We start from the raw sequence: 18486 nt of genomic DNA, 5'->3' as shown, positions 1-18486 counted from the left end.
ACAAATTCATGTTGCTCTCCTAAAACCACTGAGGTGAATTATGGAGTGATTTTCATTATAGATCATGTCATAGATATTCAGATATATTGGTTTGACGATCCTATTCAGAATGGCCGAATGGTGGCTATTTTTGTGCTAAAAAATCCTCAAATATCAAGCATTTCTTGCATTTATGGATGGATTCCGTTCAAACTTGGTACATGCATTAGACATTACGGGCTCCTGTTGCACATCATTTTATTTTTCAGATCAGATTCAAAATGAATGGGTTTCCAGACCCATTTGTCTGACTTGTTTTGACTGATTACTAGTATGTTCAAATTTGTAATATTCATTATACATCATGTCATAGATATACGGATATATTGGTTTGACGATCCTATTCAGAATGGCCGAATGGTGGCTATTTTTGTGCTAAAAAATCCTCAAATATCAAGCATTTCTTGCATTTATGGATGGATTCCGTTCAAACTTGGTACATACATTAGACATTACGGGCTCCTGTTGCACATCATTTTATTTTTCAGATCAGATTCAAAATGAATGGGTTTCCAGACCCATTTGTCTGACTTGTTTTGACTGATTACTAGTATGTTCAAATTTGTAATATTCATTATACATCATGTCATAGATATACGGATATATTGGTTTGACGATCCTATTCAGAATGGCCGAATGGTGGCTATTTTTGTGCTAAAAAATCCTCAAATATCAAGCATTTCTTGCATTTATGGATGGATTCCGTTCAAACTTGGTACATACATTAGACATTACGGGCTCCTGTTGCACATCATTTTATTTTTCAGATCAGATTCAAAATGAATGGGTTTCCAGACCCATTTGTCTGACTTGTTTTGACTGATTACTAGTATGTTCAAATTTGTAATATTCATTATACATCATGTCATAGATATACGGATATATTGGTTTGACGATCTTTTTCAAAGTGGCCAAATGGTGGGCATTTTTGTGCTAAAAAATTCTCAAATATCAAGCATTTATGGATGGATTTTGTTCAAACTGTTAACATACATCAGACATTACAGGTTCCTGATGCACGTCATTTTATTTTTCAGTTTGGATTCAAAATGGCTGACTGGCGGCCATTTTGTTTTAATGTTTGGGCTTCTAGAGCCATATCACTTAAATTCTTTGACTGATTATATTCAAATTTTATATATTCGTATACATCATGTTATAGATATATACATGTATTCAAAATGGCTGATTTTGAATGCTGTTCCAGAGCAATATCTCTCAATATAGACAAGTACTTGTTTGACGATCAGATACAAATGTCAATCATTTTAATGTTAAAAAAATCATATTCCTGACATGGTTATATTCCAGCTATATTACTATAAACAAAACTATATATCTTAAATTTGATAACTAACGGGGACTGTGCCATGCATGGCTTGTTAAATTTGTAAACTGTACTACCGGTACATGTATTTCCATGTGTGTTACCGGTATATACATGTACATGTATTCTACAATGATGGACGTCAATGAAAAATTGAAGCTATTTTACACTCAGTCTTGCATATTGCAACAATAAATTATCACAGTATATATATGTCTCAAAATTGAAATTGAATTAGTCTCACACACAATTCACTCACCAGATCATCTATTTTGAAAACAAATTCAGGCGTGGATGTTTTGTACAAGTAACACATTGATTAAAATGATTTGAAATACATTGTACAATGCAGGTCCATAGGAAACAGTTATTTGAAAGATGAAAGAACTTGGATAGATTTGGTCGCTTTTCAGAACATTCTAATTATATTGTGAAACCTAAAAATATTGAAATATTGAACAACGATGATAATTTTATTTTGAGGCAATGATTGAAAATATCAGGTGAAGGTAATCATATCTAAGACTTTTTTGTCATTGTTTAAGAAAAACAAAAGAAAAATTAAAGAACAATTTTATTATTTATATTAGTAAAAATGGAAAAACGAATTTACGAGAAACTAGTTTTTTTTTTGAGCCTTACTAGAATAATGTGATGTTAAAGTGTATTACCTACAATCCACATGAAATCCAAAGTAATTCTAAGTATGTATTGACACCCAATTGGTGGGAATCCCAAATTTTGTAGCAGTAAAGTATACACTAGGGTCAGGGTCTTCAAGACATGGAGTCACACTGATTCTATTTAATCCATGCCAAGAACTTTAACAGAAAACACCCTAATGTTATGTTTCTCTCTTTCCTTCCAAAGTAGCAAATATACTCTTTAATCATCCACATATGAATGAAATTTAATCATTTAGTCATAGCTCTTGTGTAAACAGGATAGGAATTAATGCCAGTATTAGTTTTCATGCCTGGAATGTTTCCCAGTCACACCCTATAATAACCATACCGTGGATGGCCAATGAAATCAGGAATATTTTTAACATTCCTTCTAATTGAGGAAAACTTTATTATATCAACGGGTCTCATTAATATGCTGTCTGACTTGACTTGAGTATGAGTCATAACGTGTTTACTGTCACCCATGAACATATTTTACTTCATGTGTAATTCCTGTAGCATTCAGTTCTAAGGATGTGTGTTAACACACATTGATTGCAGACTCCTTTTCTCTCGCTTCAATTCTGATATGTCTGTGGAAGCTGGTGGCAAATTTTAAAGTGTTTTTATAGTGATGTTAAAACAGTTAACATCATTTTAACAGTTGACAGTTAAATTTGATAAAGTTAAACCTATATTAGTGACCACCTGTCTATAATGACTATGTTTAGACAGTCCCAAGGCATATATGTGAACAACCTGTGTATAAAGAGCCCCTGTGTTATGAGACCAACCTTTCAATAATATATATGCTTAGCATATAGCTATTTTTTTAATTTCCTCAAAATTTTGATTTTAGATCAACTCAAATAAATTGTTATGTTGCTACGGTACTATGTACTTACACTGTATAGTCCAGACAGGATGTTGGCAATCCTGCAATGATATATCTCCACAGATTACATTCTCCTCACATTTGTATGGCATTATACATGTACCAATCTGATTAAAATAAGATTCTAGTTTGGGCTTTTTTTATTTATTTTTTTAAATATGTTTTTCAATTACTTATTTTTATCTTTTTCTATTTGATCTTTAAATTTCTTTTAATTTATTATTTATTTGCTGGTAGTTTTTTTGATGACCGAGCAAAGCTCACAGGTTGACTGGACCTGTCGTCATCTGGTAATTGTACGTTGTTTGTCGTCCCGATCTCTGTCTTGCACATACAGATTTTGTTCATAACTGGTAAATACATTGATTAATGTAATTAGATATGATCTTGTTTTTCAGATCGTGCCAGACATGTTTTTTACACAACTGCGTCTGTATTTATTACATTAACAAAAGTTGTTGACGCTTGACAGTTGCGCTTAGTTTGGTTCAAACTATTGTCTACTGTATTTGACTGTTATTGCTACATACATATAACTGAAATTCTGCTTCCCATTCACAATTTATCATCTATCAAATCAAACATACACACATGGGACATAAAATAACAGTCTGTGTGTCTGAACAATGGTAAATTTATGAATGGGTGAGGCTGTTTCTTTCCCGACAGTGGTTTCACATAGTAAATTTTCTGACTGACTACACAAGTACATGTATATTATACATTATTCTGTATTGCCAAAATTCCAAGTACCCACTTACCACTAAACTACAAGTAACATAGCTTATTACTTATACTGAGACTTATAATTCAGTCATATCTCAGAATCCCTTGGGCCGATTTCGTTCATTCTTTGCATGTGCCTAGTACTTTATGTGGGACATATGTACATGCATTGGTTTAGCGATTAGATTCAAAATGGCCGACTGGCAGCCATCTTGTTTTTTGAAAATGTTGTATTTTGGACATGCTTTGTCAGTTTTCATTCAAACTTGGTACATAGATTATACATGTTAAGATACATGGCCATGACGATTTATTTTACAATTGGATCAAAGATGGCCGACTGGCAGCCATCTTGTTTTTTGAAAATGTTGTATTTTGGACATGCTTTGTCAGTTTTCATTCAAACTTGGTACATAGATTATACATGTTAAGATACATGGCCATGACGATTTATTTTACAATTGGATCAAAGATGGCCGACTGGCAGCCATCTTGTTTTTTGAAAATGTTGTATTTTGGACATGCTTTGTCAGTTTTCATTCAAATTTGACACATACATGTACTTTATACATGTTAGGATACATGTCCATGACGATTTATTTCACAATTGTATCAAAGATGGCCAACTGGCAGCCATCTTGTTTTTTGAAAATGTTGTATTTTGGACATGCTTTGTCAGTTTTCATTCAAATTTGGCACATACATGTACTTTATACATGTTAGGATGCATGTCTGTGACAATTTGTTTCAAAATCTGGACTTTTTGGCCTTTTGGTTTTTGACTCCCATGTGCGAAGCACAAAATGGGAGTCTTTGCAGTTAGTGTGTCTGTATGTGTGTATGTGTGTATGTGTGTGTGTGTGTATGTGTGTATGTGTGTGTGTATGTGTGTCCGACTGTTCCACTGCTATCTCAAGAACCATACATCGGTTTTTGATGAAACTTGGTGCATAGATGCTCTGGGCCAATGCGCAGATTTGATTAGGTTTTGGTAAAAATCCATGCTCGTTAATTACCTAATTTGCATGATAATTAGCTAATTTTTAGCTGTTCTATGACTGTTCCACTGATATCTAAAGAACCACTCATTGGATTTTGATGAAACTTGGTACATAGATGCTCTGAACATATGCGCAGATTTGATTAATTTTTGGTAAAAATCCGAGCATATTAATTACCTAATTTGCATGATAATTAGCTATTTTTTAGTGGTTCCATGACCGTTCCACTGATATCTAAACAACCACTCATTGGATTTTGATGAAACTTGGTACATAGATGCTCTGAACTAATGCTAGGTTTTGATTAGTTTTTGGTAATAATCCGTGGATACTAATTACCTAATTTGCATAATAATTAGTCAATTTTCGGTTTTACCACTGATATCTCAAGTACTAATCATCACATTTCAATAAAACTTGGTACATAGATGTCATACGACACTGCACAGACCTGATAGTTTTTATGGTAATATCAGTACATATTAATTACCTAATTTGCATAATTAATTAATTTTCAACATTTGATATAAGTAGTTAGCATTACATTTCAATGAAACTTGGTACTTACATACTCGAGGACTAAGCAGAGATTGATTGTTTTCGATAAATATTTGTGCATATTAATCACCTAATTTGCATAATTAGTTAATTTTCAGCTTTTCCACGGGTATCTCAAGTACTAATCATCGCATTTCAATGAAACTTGGTACATAGATCCTTTAGGACTATGCAGAGACCTGATTAGTTTTAGGGTAAATAATTGTGCATATTAATTACCTAATTTGCATAATTAATTTTCAGCTTTTCTACTGATATCTAAAGTACTAATCACATTTCAATGAATCTAGAATTATGCAGACCCAATTAGTTTCCGGTAAATATTTGTGCATATTAATCACCTAATTTGCATAATTAACCAACTTTCACACTGATATCTCAGGTACTATACATCACATATCAATGAATGTACATGGATGCTGTAGGACAATAGACAGACCTGAATAATTGTGGGTTAAAATCTGTACATATTAATTACCTAATTTGCATAATTAACCAATTTTAAGCTTTCACACTGATATCTAAAGTACCGTAAAAACTCCAAAATTTCGACCGGTTTTAAATAATTGGTGTTAGAAATGTGACGTGTTTTTAGAGTCAAAATTAAGGTGCATTTTCGGACGGTCGAATTTTTCAGAATAGAAATCAGCAAATGAAAAAATGGGGATGATAGACAGTGTGCTTCATTAGTTTTTAAAAAATGCAATGTCCGTCAATTGACGTAAACTTCCTCATGTTTCACGGTAAAAGCAAAGGTCGTGGCCGAGTTGTAACGCACAATCTAAACAAAGTCATCAATCAGTGAGTATTATGACAAGCAAAACAAAACATCAAGACGCGGAGAAGAGGTCAGCACAAAACTAATAGGTCAAAAGACAAAGCTGTCTCGCACTATCTAGGAAAACTTGCGAATGTTCGAAGTACAGGTACCCATTGGACAAAAGATACATGGAAGTTTAGCAAACTATCTCCCCGACCCAGTGCAATGTATCCGGTTAGAATCAAAGCTCACGTGTCCCTAGCCCTGCGTACAGTGCTGTGTGTACGAGGACACGTTCGGTTGATAGATGTCCCCACCACAGCCCTGCGTACCTCCATAGACAAAGTCCGGGACTTTGAAAAATATAATTGTTTTAATGAAATAACATGCCCAGGTACCAAAAATGATGATCGATCAGCAGATATATCCAGAACTCCCAGTTCGGAGTCCAATTGTGGATGGAATCGGCTACTTTGCCCTAAAAACAAACACATTCTCTTGCGTGAATGAAATTAAAAATGGCGGCGTTTGGTGGATAATTCCTCCGGTATCAACGCGTTTACATTTTGTCCGTCTTTACTAGTCGCTTTTTAAAGACATTTCAAGTTTCAGATAACTTTGTAATGGTTGTTACAGATAACTATCGTCATTTCAACCGATTTCGGCTGGGAAACTACTTATTTTTAACTTGCGCACCAATTACGGTGCGCTCCCGGACTTTGTTTATGGAGGTTCGCAGGGCTGTGGTGGGGACATCTAACAATCGAACGCGTCCCCGTACACACAGCACTGTACGCAGGGCTAACGTGTCCCTTATTTGAGGGACCAAATTCTGCCGTAAATTCGCCCTTGGATTAAAAAATAAAAAGGGATTTAAGAAAATAAAATTGGACTTTTAAGGTGTATTTTGGCGTCATTTTTCGGACATTTCAATCAATCCTGTCGGCTAAAATAGAGTAAGTTTTACCGTAGTCATTGACGTCTGTCTATTCAAGAGTACACGTGTATGATTTTTATCGTGACTAGCGTGAGCGGGTAAGCTTCCTTTCGAGAATGAGCTGTTATCACTGTGAACAATGTTAAATTATTCTTCAGATGACCAGTTTATTTTTTAAAAACAACTAATTTTTTTATTTAAAAAAAATCATGCTGTTTTCGCATCAAAATCCAAGCCAAAATATCTACCCCAGACCATTCGTCCCGGTGTTATCGCTATCGCCACACGTATAACACCGGGACGAATGGTCTGGGCACAGTCCCTCTATCACGATAGAGGGACTGTGGTCTGGGGTACAAAATATCGTACTACAACATCAATCTCTTCCGCATTGCGTTCAATAACATTAACATATTTAAATAAGCTATGGTAATTTGAACACGTTGGCATCATCCAGCTTTGGCCTAAGAGAACATGGCGGATATCCTACAGCATCAAACGTTTATACGAGACCGGAATCATTCGCTTACGATGAAACTAAGTTGACTTTTATTTGTATTTCATAACCATTCAACAAATTTATTTTGTGTACATTATTATAATCACTACTGAGTACAGTAATAATCAACAATTCAGAAACGCAGCATGCCGAGTTTTTTGTGTTCGTTTTTATTTGAAACTTCGTTTATTTAGAATATATTTTCGTTACCAATAAAATAAATATCTCTCAGTCAATCAGAAACCCGGATTCATGCCTTCGAGGAAGGTCCCGTTTGAACGCTCACATCGGGTTTTTTTTCGTTTGGGGGAAAACTAAAACTGGTCGCAATTTTCGAATAAAAATGAGTCGGCAATTTTTAGTGGAGTCGAAAATTTGGAGGTAAATAAAACACCGAAACCCGGCAAATAAATAAGCGGTCGAATTTTTAGAGGGGGTCGAAATTTTGGAGTTTTCACGGTACTAATTATTCCATTTCAATGAAACTTAGTACAAAGATGCTCTAGGACAATGTACAAACCTAATTAGTTTGGGGTAAAAATCTGTTCATATTAATTCCCTAATAAGCATAATAATTCATAATTTTTTGGTTCTAATCACATTTCAATTAAACTTGGAGACATAGATTTTCTGTTACATTGTGCAGACCTCATTAGTTTTACACTCAAATCTGGTCATATTAATTTTCTGATTTGCATAATTAGTTTTCAGCTAAGTAATTTCGAATTATATTTAATGTGTTTCCAATACTCTCAGCACATGGGAGTTCTTTCTAAGCTTTCTTTGATTTTATTTTTGGCTCTACTACTACTACAAAGAACACGTGTTTTGATGTAAATAAACAATCTGTTGTATACGCCACTTGGAACTCAAGTTTCAAGGACACGCTCACGACAACCCCTCCACTTTAATATGACGAGCACAAAGAGAACTTTCAAAAATTTAACGGGGACTGTGTCATTTTCAATGACTTTTTACTTTGCACTGCACTAAATTGTAATTGTTCTCTCTGATTGGTTAACAAATATCATGTGACTATGCTACAAGTAACATAACTTATTTACTTTGCACTGCTTCAAATTGTAATAGCAATCTCTCATTGGTCAAGAAAATATCATGTGACTATGATACTACATTGTACAAGTAACAAATTATTTACTTTGCACTGCTCTAAATTGTAATGGTGCTCTCTCATTGGTCAACAAATATCATGTGACTAGGATACTACATTGTACAAGTAATTGATTATTTACTTTGCACTGCTCTAAATTGTAATGGTGCTCTCTCATTGGTCAACAAATATCATGTGACTATGATACTACATTGTACAAGTAACAGATTATTTATTTTGCACTGCTCTAAATTTTAATGGTGCTCTCTCATTGGTCAACAAATATCATGTGACTATGCTACAAGTAATATACATGTACTGTGTAAACAGCTTTAATTCTGTAAAAGACAAATCAAATGTGTAGCTGGACCCTCTGAATTTAAGCAGATGGTTTTCATAGTTCGTACCCACCAAAGACTCTAGTCAGTCAAAATGACTATTTGAGCAAACCGAAAACGATAAAAAAGGCGTCCCAGTACAAGACAAATCAAATGTGTAGCTGGACCCTCTGAATGTAATAAAGCATTCATCATGGGGGGAAAAAAATATTAAAGTATGTAAGCAGTTTTTGACTCCCGTGTGCGAAGCACAAAAAGAGAGTCTTTGCAGTTAGTGTGTCCGTGTGTGTGTCTGTGTGTGTGTCTGTTTCACTGATATCTCAAGAACAATACATTGATTTTTGATGAAACTTGGTGCATAGATGCTCTGGGCCAATGCACAGATTTGATTAGGTTTTGGTAAAAATCCATGCATATTAATTACCTAATTTACATGGTAATTAGCTGATTTTTAGCTGTTCCATGACTGTTCCACTGATATCTAAAAAACCACTCATTGGATTTTGATGAAACTTGGTACATAGATGCTCTGAACTATGTTTTGGGTAAAAATCTGTGCAATATTAATTACCTAATTTGCATAATGATTAAACAATTTTCGGCTTTTCCACTGAAATCTCAAGTACTAATCATCACATTTCAATAAAACTTAGATTTCATAGGACACTGTACAAACCTGACAGTTTTTAGGGTAATATCAGTAGATATTAATTATCTAATTTGCATAATTAATTAAATTTAAGCTTTTGATATTTCAAGTAGTAATCATCACATTTCAATGAAACTTGGGACATAGATGTCATAGGACACTGCACAGACCTGATAGTTTTTAGGGTAATATGAGTACATATTAATTACCTAATTTGCATAATTAATTACTGTATAGTTACTAATTTTCACTGGGTTTAAATTTCACTGATTTACCATTTCAGGCATATTCAGTGGGTTTTAAATTCACGGTTTTATCATTTAGATAATGTGTTCTATGCAAAATTTTACATATTCACTTGATTTTAATTTAGCGCATTTTCCAGTCAGCGAAATAAGCTAAATTAAAACCCAGTGAATAATTAACCCCTTTATAGTAATTTTCAGCTTTTCATATTTCAAGTAGTAATCATCACATTTCAATGAAATTTGGTACATAGATGTCATAGGACACTGCACAGACCTGATAGTTATTAGGGTAATATCAGTATATATTAATTACCTAATTTGCATAATTAATTAATTTTCATCATTTTGATATTTCAAGTACTAATCATCATATTTCAATGAGACTTGCTACATAGATATTAATTACCTAATTTGCATAATGTTCCACTGATATATAAAGAACCACAAATTGGATTTTAATGAAACTTTTAAAGAGAACTATGCAGAGACCCAATTTTGGTAAATATTTATGCTTATTAATCACCTAATTAACATAATTATTTAACACTGATATCTCAATTACTGATCATCACATTTGAATAAAATTTGGTACATAAATGCTACATAAATAGACAGGCCTGATTAATTTGGGGTTAAAATTTGTTCATATTAATTCTCTAATTAGCATAATAATTCATAATTTTTTTATGTTCTATTCATATTAGTTACCTAATTTACATAATTAGTTTTCAGCTTTTCCATCAATATCTCGTGTACAAGTAATTTTGAATTAATTTTTAATGTGTCTTCAATACTCTCGGCACACAGGAGTTCTTTCTAAGCTTTCTTTGATTTTTTATTTTGGTAGCAAATCTGTTGTTAGCTTCTTATGTTTTGAAAACCCCTTGCACTAACTATCAAAGCATGTGATCATATATGTGCATATATTAGAACACTTCCCACTTCTGTTTTTTGCTCACTTTTACATCATCTTGATTTTTGGCAGACAGGCAGGTGAGGTGTAGAACATTATTGCATTCAGATAGTTCTTCAAATCCAATACAATGCTGTGGTAATTTATTATTTGTAGTATATGTCACCACCATCAACATTTTCAAAAATTAGTTAAATTTGGAAGCTCATTTGTTGAAATGAACTTATTTGCGAGTATCGGTTAACATTATTTGTGATACAGTGAAGATATAAAGTCATAACAAATTGTAATTCTTGTAGCACTGATTTATAAATTGCAATAATGACCATTAAATTGACATTTATTCCTGAATAATGAATCTAATACAGCAGCATATTTTGTGAAAGTTTCACATGGTTAGCTTTTACCATAGGTTGTGTGCTTGGCATAGTGTTTACTAAAACGAACTGATAATACACACCACTATAGGAATTCAATTGTTTACTTTGTACATAGACTGTATAGTCGATTATCTGCTTATAAAAAAACAGATTGAATGTAGCTGCCAAAGATTTATATTGAGTCGTTCTGTGTAATTGAATTCATCGATCATAAAAACTTGCATTTAGGTGGTATACGTGTAGCTTTCAATTTACTCACCTGTATGATGTTCATTTCAAGTGGGACTGCTGTATGCTGCAACATGTACGTTTTAGCATGTTGACCTTTACTCTTTGCTTTGTGTTGGTGGAAAAACAGACATTTCCAAATGTATTGTACATAATAACTCACCTAATATGTATTGTAGATAGTCAGTCATCCTCTTGTTTGTTGCAAGGTAGTTTATCGCCTGTAAAAGCAGGCTACATGTAATGTGCACCTTCATAGACTTCTATCTGTCTCAATCTTCCACTCTGCACAGTACACTGATACCTTGCTAAATATGAAACTAATCTCTTTGACTTCCACTTTGGTTGGTGTCAGGTTATCCTTTTTCAAATATTTTTAACCAACTGGGGAATCTTCCTAACTTGGTGAAAATATCGATTGAACATATTTGACTTTTGACCTGACCTTTTAACAACCCTCTCCAGGCACATCGTCAGTCACTAGGTACATAGTGACCATCTGATGATGTCATAATATTAGAATAATTGTTGCCAGGTTTGATAGGTTAATGTAGTTTACATACAGGGAGTTCCCGCTGTCAGCTGGGTGTACCAAAACAGTACATGAATCAGACAATGAATGCGCTCAGTTGCACCGCGACAGCAGTTGGCAATTTTCAAAAGAAAATAAGACGCATATTTGTATGCTAAATGCCATTGTGTGAAAAGTCCCCTGTGTTGAGGAATATGAGGTTGCATGTCTGGAGTCAAAGCTGTTCGGACATAGTGTCTTTAGTTAAAGGTATTTATTTATTTCCTTGTAAGTTGCTTTCCATCTTTATGTGATTGTATTGTGCTCAGTTGTGTCCATTCTTTTTCATTCTCTGATGAAGTCTAAGTCATGTATATTACATGATTTCTGTTATGTAATTTGTAAATAAATAAAAATAAATGCGTGATATACACATGTATGTGTAGACGTTTTCAGGATCCGAAAGTCCCTTGCATGCAAGGAATGTCAGTGTGACATTGTAGATCCTCCCAACCGTGACCATTGACAGTTTCTATATAATTGAATTAATTTTTGCTGGAAAGGCATTTTGGCTGTTTTGTTTAAAATTAGTTTTCATCTGAATTTTAATGAGTTGAATGTATACATGTAGGACATAACATAGGAACAAAAAATAAAAAAAAAAGTATTTGCATTGGATTTTATTTTCACTGATCCACCCTTTTTTAGCTAAAATAAATTCCAAGTGAAAATAAAGTGATTTACAGTAAGTGTGCCAAGAATGTGACTGCATGCCTTTGGCTCATGTCAAAATGTTTGCCTTTTTGTCAGAAAGTGTAAAAATACTGAATATCACATGCATCTTTTCTGTGTACATCCATTAAATTATTTATTATCAGTTAGCATTGAGTTCTGACCTTACAAAGATGAGTATCAGTGCATAGCTGTAATCCCATAATTCCATTGACATCATGGAATATGAGTTGACTGTTGAAGCTTAACATTTAAAACACTCAAGGCAATAAAGAAATAGTTTCTTTGTTCCGAGTCCTGCTATGTGTCTAATGGGCATTCTTGACTAAAATAGCTCACTCAAAGCTGGATGAGTTTCTTAAGAGAGAATCTTGTCAGTGACATTGCAAAAAAAATAATGTAATGTTTTGAAAAGTATTATCTGACTTGTGTTTGAATAACTTTAACAGTCTATGGTGGTGGTACTTTATGCCTCTTTAATTTCAATGGAGACAAATTTTCATGGTTTTCGTCTTTTTTTTTACAAAATTTAGTGAATGTTTGTATTTGCTCTATTAGTAGCACATGCACTTATGTAAATTACAAAAGTTTTTATAGTAAAAGGAGGTAATATTTTAGTGATTCACTACTTAAAAGATGAATAGAGCAAATACAAAAATTGCTAGTGGCACAACATGATAGTTTACAATAGTGCAGTTACTGAAGTGGCTTGGCCAAAAATTATAGTCATGTGATAATATTGACCCTGACATTCTGCTTGCAATCTAATCACTCTGATAAACTGATATATCCCTAATATAAACTGATATATCCCTATTATAAACTGATATATCCCTAATATAAACTGATATAACCCTAATATAAACTGATATATTCCTAATATAAACTGATATATCCCTAATATAAACTGATATATCCCTAATATAAACTGATATATCCCAAATATAATCTGATATAACCCTAATATAAACTGATATAACCCTAATATAAACTGATATATCCCTAATATAAACTGATATATGCCTAATATAAACTGATATAACCCTAATATAAACTGATATAACCCTAATATGAACTGATATATCCCTAATATAAACTGATATATCCCTAATATAAACTGATATATCCCTAATATAAACTGATATATCCCTAATATAAACTGATATAACCCTAATATAAACTGATATAACCCTAATATAAACTGATATAACCCTAATATAAACTGATATATCCCTAATATAAACTGATATAACCCTAATGTAAACTGATATAACCCTAATATAAACTGATATATCCCTAATATAAACTGATATAACCCTAATGTAAACTGATATAACCCTAATATAAACTGATATATCCCTAATATAAACTGATATATCCCTAATATAAACTGTTATATCCCTATTATAAACTGATATATCCCTAATATAAACTGATATAACCCTAATATAAACTGATATAACCCTAATATAAACTGATATATCCCTAATATAAACTGATATATCCCTAATATAAACTGTTATATCCCTATTATAAACTGACATAACCCTAATATAAACTGATATAACCCTAATATAAACTGATATATCCCTAATATAAACTGATATAACCCTAATGTAAACTGATATAACCCTAATATAAACTGATATATCCCTAATATAAACTGATATATTCCTAATATAAACTGATATATCCCTAATATAAACTGATATATTCCTAATATAAACTGATATATCCCTAATATAAACTGATATATCCCTAATATAAACTGATATAACCCTAATATAAACTGATATAACCTTAATATAAACTGATATATCCCTAATATAAACTGATATATTCCTAATATAAACTGATATATCCCTAATATAAACTGATATATTCCTAATATAAACTGATATATCCCTAATATAAACTGATATATCCCTAATATAAACTGATATAACCCTAATATAAACTGATATATCCCTAATATAAACTGATATAACCCTAATATAAACTGATATATCCCTAATATAAACTGATATATCCCTAATATAAACTGATATATCCCTAATATAAACTGATATAACCCTGATATAATTTTAAACTGATATATCACCTAATATCACCGTAACATAAATATAAACTTATATTACTTTGTTATAAACTAATATCACTGTGATATAAATGTAAACTAATATCACTGTGATATAAATGTAAACTAATATCACTGTGATATAAATGTAAACTAATATTACTTTGTTATAAACTAATATCACTGTGATATAAATGTAAACTAATATCACTGTGATATAAATGTAAACTAATATTACTTTGTTATAAACTAATATCACTGTGATATAAATTAATATCACTGTGATATAAACTAATATCGCTGTGATATAAATGTAAACTAATATCACTGTGATATAAATGTAAACTAATATCACTGTGATGTAAACTAATATCACTGTGATATAAATGTAAACTAATATTACTTTGTTATAAATTAATATCACTGTGATATAAATTAATATCACTGTGATATAAATGTAAACTAATATCACTGTGATATAAATTAATATCACTGTGATATAAACTAATATCACTGTGATATAAATGTAAACTAATATCACTGTGATATAAACTAATATCACTGTGATATAAATGTAAACTAATATCACTGTGATATAAATTAATATCACTGTGATATAAATTAATATCACTGCGATATAAATGTAAACTAATATTACTTTGTTATAAATTAATATCACTGTGATATAAATGTAAACTAATATCACTGTGATATAAACTAATATCACTGTGATATAAATGTAAACTAATATTACTTTGTTATAAACTAATATCACTGTGATATAAATTAATATCACTGATATAAATGTAAACTAATATCACTGTGATATAAACTAATATCACTGTGATATAAATGTAAACTAATATTACTTTGTTATAAATTAATATCGCGGTGATATAAATGTAAACTAATATCACTGTGATATGAATTAATATCACTGTGATATAAATGTAAACTAATATTACTTTGTTATAAACTAATATCACTGTGATATTTAAATAATATCACATGCTTGTGAAGGTAATATCACGATTTGTTGCCTGCCCAAGGGATGGTGGTCATGACCATAATATTGATGATGCCATCTATTATAACAAGTTTCACATTTTTACTCAATAACATACATACATTATTTTCTAAAAAATACACTCAGTAAATGTTATTTTCAGCCACGGATACTCTTTTTAGTAACCGTGTTTCAGCAGTGTGAATCACTCAAATTATCGAGAATAACATTTTTGAAATGAATTGAGAAATTCTCAAATGCAAGTTATTTGATCACTCTGCAGATAAAAATGCCGTGGAAGTTACTGAAATTACTTTCTCACCAACGTACCACACCTATTCACAAGCCAACACAGCTTTAGAGTGTTTTCGGTTAGCATCGGCGTGGAACGTGTAGAAATGCTTACAGCGTAGAACGCGCTACAGCGACCCCGGCTGCGACGTTTCAGTGGCAGCTTTGCCGTACATTTTTGCTCCATATAAAAAATACCCTATACATCAAAACAGAGTATCTTACTTAATATCCATTCTGGCACGTTCACTGTCTATTTCGGATGGCTAAAGTTCCTTCAAAACCCTGAAAGCAACAGCGGCCAGAGCAGCCCCAGTGCAGCGAACGACAATTTGTTATGCGCAGTATCGTTGCGCAGTAGTTTCAGTGACGTCATCCATGTGATATACCCATGTAATATCCACTTGGCGGGCAATATACCATGTAATATCCATTTTTATTCAATGTCATGTGACAGAGTCTCAACCAATCACAGCATGCGTAACAAAAGTGAAATGTGATAAAAACTAATATCACTATGATATAAATTTAAACTTATTATTGCAAACAGAAAATAATAATGTTATCACAAGAATACAGTAAAGTATGCACAAAGGCAGTACTGTGATCATATCAACTGATGCGTATTGGAGTCTATGTGACTCCATAGTGCCTTGTAATATAAAACCTTGTGATCTTTTCCTGCTACTTGTTATGCTTCCTTTTATCTACTCCACGATAGCTAGCTGTTCAAGGGGAGTATTTCATGACTGTGTCAACCATAAAACCTGAAATACATCTATTATGCATACAAGTAATGACTTCAATACAAAGTACTATGATCATTTCACTCTAAGATCTCATTTTCAGTTCATCTTACTCTTTTTAAAAACAATATAGAGGCCAAGATAAATTACTTGTATGGTAATTTTTCTTTCTAGGTATATTGTGAACAAATTGGGGGTTGTTTTAACCCTTTTTTGTGTTACCATTAGTTGTTATGGTTATACGTTTTGCTTGCATACTATGCAAATTGCCCATAATCTAATTAAACAAATCTAATTTTAAACATATTCGAAGGATTTTGAAGTTTATTTCTGCAAATTTAACAGTTGAAAAAGGGTTACTGTTCATTTATTTTTATGTCAGGCATTTCTGGCTGAGATCCAATAAATGTTGTGAATGTTCCTTGTTAATGACCTACTGGTAATTTTATTTTTGTAGCGGCTAAGCTTTGTCTGATACAGATTTCAACAATGTCTGATGTATGCTTAAACTAAAGACTATTGGTTACTACTTTCAGTGTCAGTTTTATAATATGTATTTTATTAATCGTTACAAATCTAGTAACTGTAAAATGACTGTAAATTATTTTAAATGTACGAGAGACCAATTTTCGTGAATTTTATTGACTCATGAAACATACAGTACTATAACAACTGAACATTTCACTTGTGTCCTTGAAGTTACTCTCTGAATTGTTCTCAAAACTGTATTGGAGTTCTGCGATTATTATATGTGAAGTATTTGATTATCCAAATTTGCATACAAAAATGTTCAATTGTCATTAATTTTTAGCTGGTTGGCAACTTCTTGTAAAATACTTTATTTTTTCTTGGAATTAATTATCACTATTTTCATTGAAGGAATATTTCAGTGAAAATTAAAACAAGCGAATATATCTTTTTTTCTATATTTTACATTCAAATAATTTCTATGCAAAACACCTAAAAGTCTTTTCAGTGTAACCTAATTCCAGCTAAAATAAAGTATTTGACAGTACTACTGCCATCAGTGGTGAGTCAAAATGAATCTCAGTAAACCCCAGCTAAAATAAAGTATTCGACAGTACTACGGCCATCAGTGGTGAGTCAAAATGAATCTCAGTAAACCCCAGCTAAAATAAAGTATTCGACAGTACTACGGCCATCAGTGGTGAGTCAAAATGAATCTCAGTAAACCCCAGCTAAAATAAAGTATTCGACAGTACTACGGCCATCAGTGGTGAGTCAAAATGAATCTCAGTAAACCCCAGCTAAAATAAAGTATTCGACAGTACTACGGCCATCAGTGGTGAGTCAAAATGAATCTCAGTAAACCCCAGCTAAAATAAAGTATTCGACAGTACTACTGCCATCAGTGGTGAGTCAAAATGAATCTCAGTAAACCCCAGCTAAAATAAAGTATTCGACAGTACTACTGCCATCAGTGGTGAGTCGAAATGAATCTTAGTAAACCCCAGCTAAAATAAAGTATTCGACAGTACTACGGCCATCAGTGGTGAGTCAAAATGAATCTCAGTAAACCCCAGCTAAAATAAAGTATTCGACAGTACTACTGCCATCAGTGGTGAGTCAAAATGAATCTCAGTAAACCCCAGCTAAAATAAAGTATTCGACAGTACTACTGCCATCAGTGGTGAGTCAAAATGAATCTCAGTAAACCCCAGCTAAAATAAAGTATTCGACAGTACTACTGCCATCAGTGGTGAGTCAAAATGAATCTCAGTAAACCCCAGCTAAAATAAAGTATTCGACAGTACTACGGCCATCAGTGGTGAGTCAAAATGAATCTCAGTAAACCCCAGCTAAAATAAAGTATTCGACAGTACTACTG

The 18486-nt window shown here is 32.4% G+C and overlaps 1 protein-coding gene across 2 annotated transcripts in view; it reads left to right on the top strand.

Annotated features, from left to right (window-relative positions):
* The window catches only part of LOC100378287 (ras-specific guanine nucleotide-releasing factor RalGPS1-like), an 87384-nt gene that overhangs the window by 18699 nt on the left and 50199 nt on the right, over positions 1-18486 (top strand). The gene's annotated exons all lie outside the window — the stretch shown is intronic.

Source organism: Saccoglossus kowalevskii, chromosome 17 (genome assembly GCF_978046115.1).
Source record: "Saccoglossus kowalevskii chromosome 17, keSacKowa6.1, whole genome shotgun sequence".
NCBI classification, from domain to species: domain Eukaryota; kingdom Metazoa; phylum Hemichordata; class Enteropneusta; family Harrimaniidae; genus Saccoglossus; species Saccoglossus kowalevskii.
The sequence above is the reverse complement of the archived record's forward strand: the minus strand, read 5'-3'. Positions and strand labels throughout refer to the sequence as shown.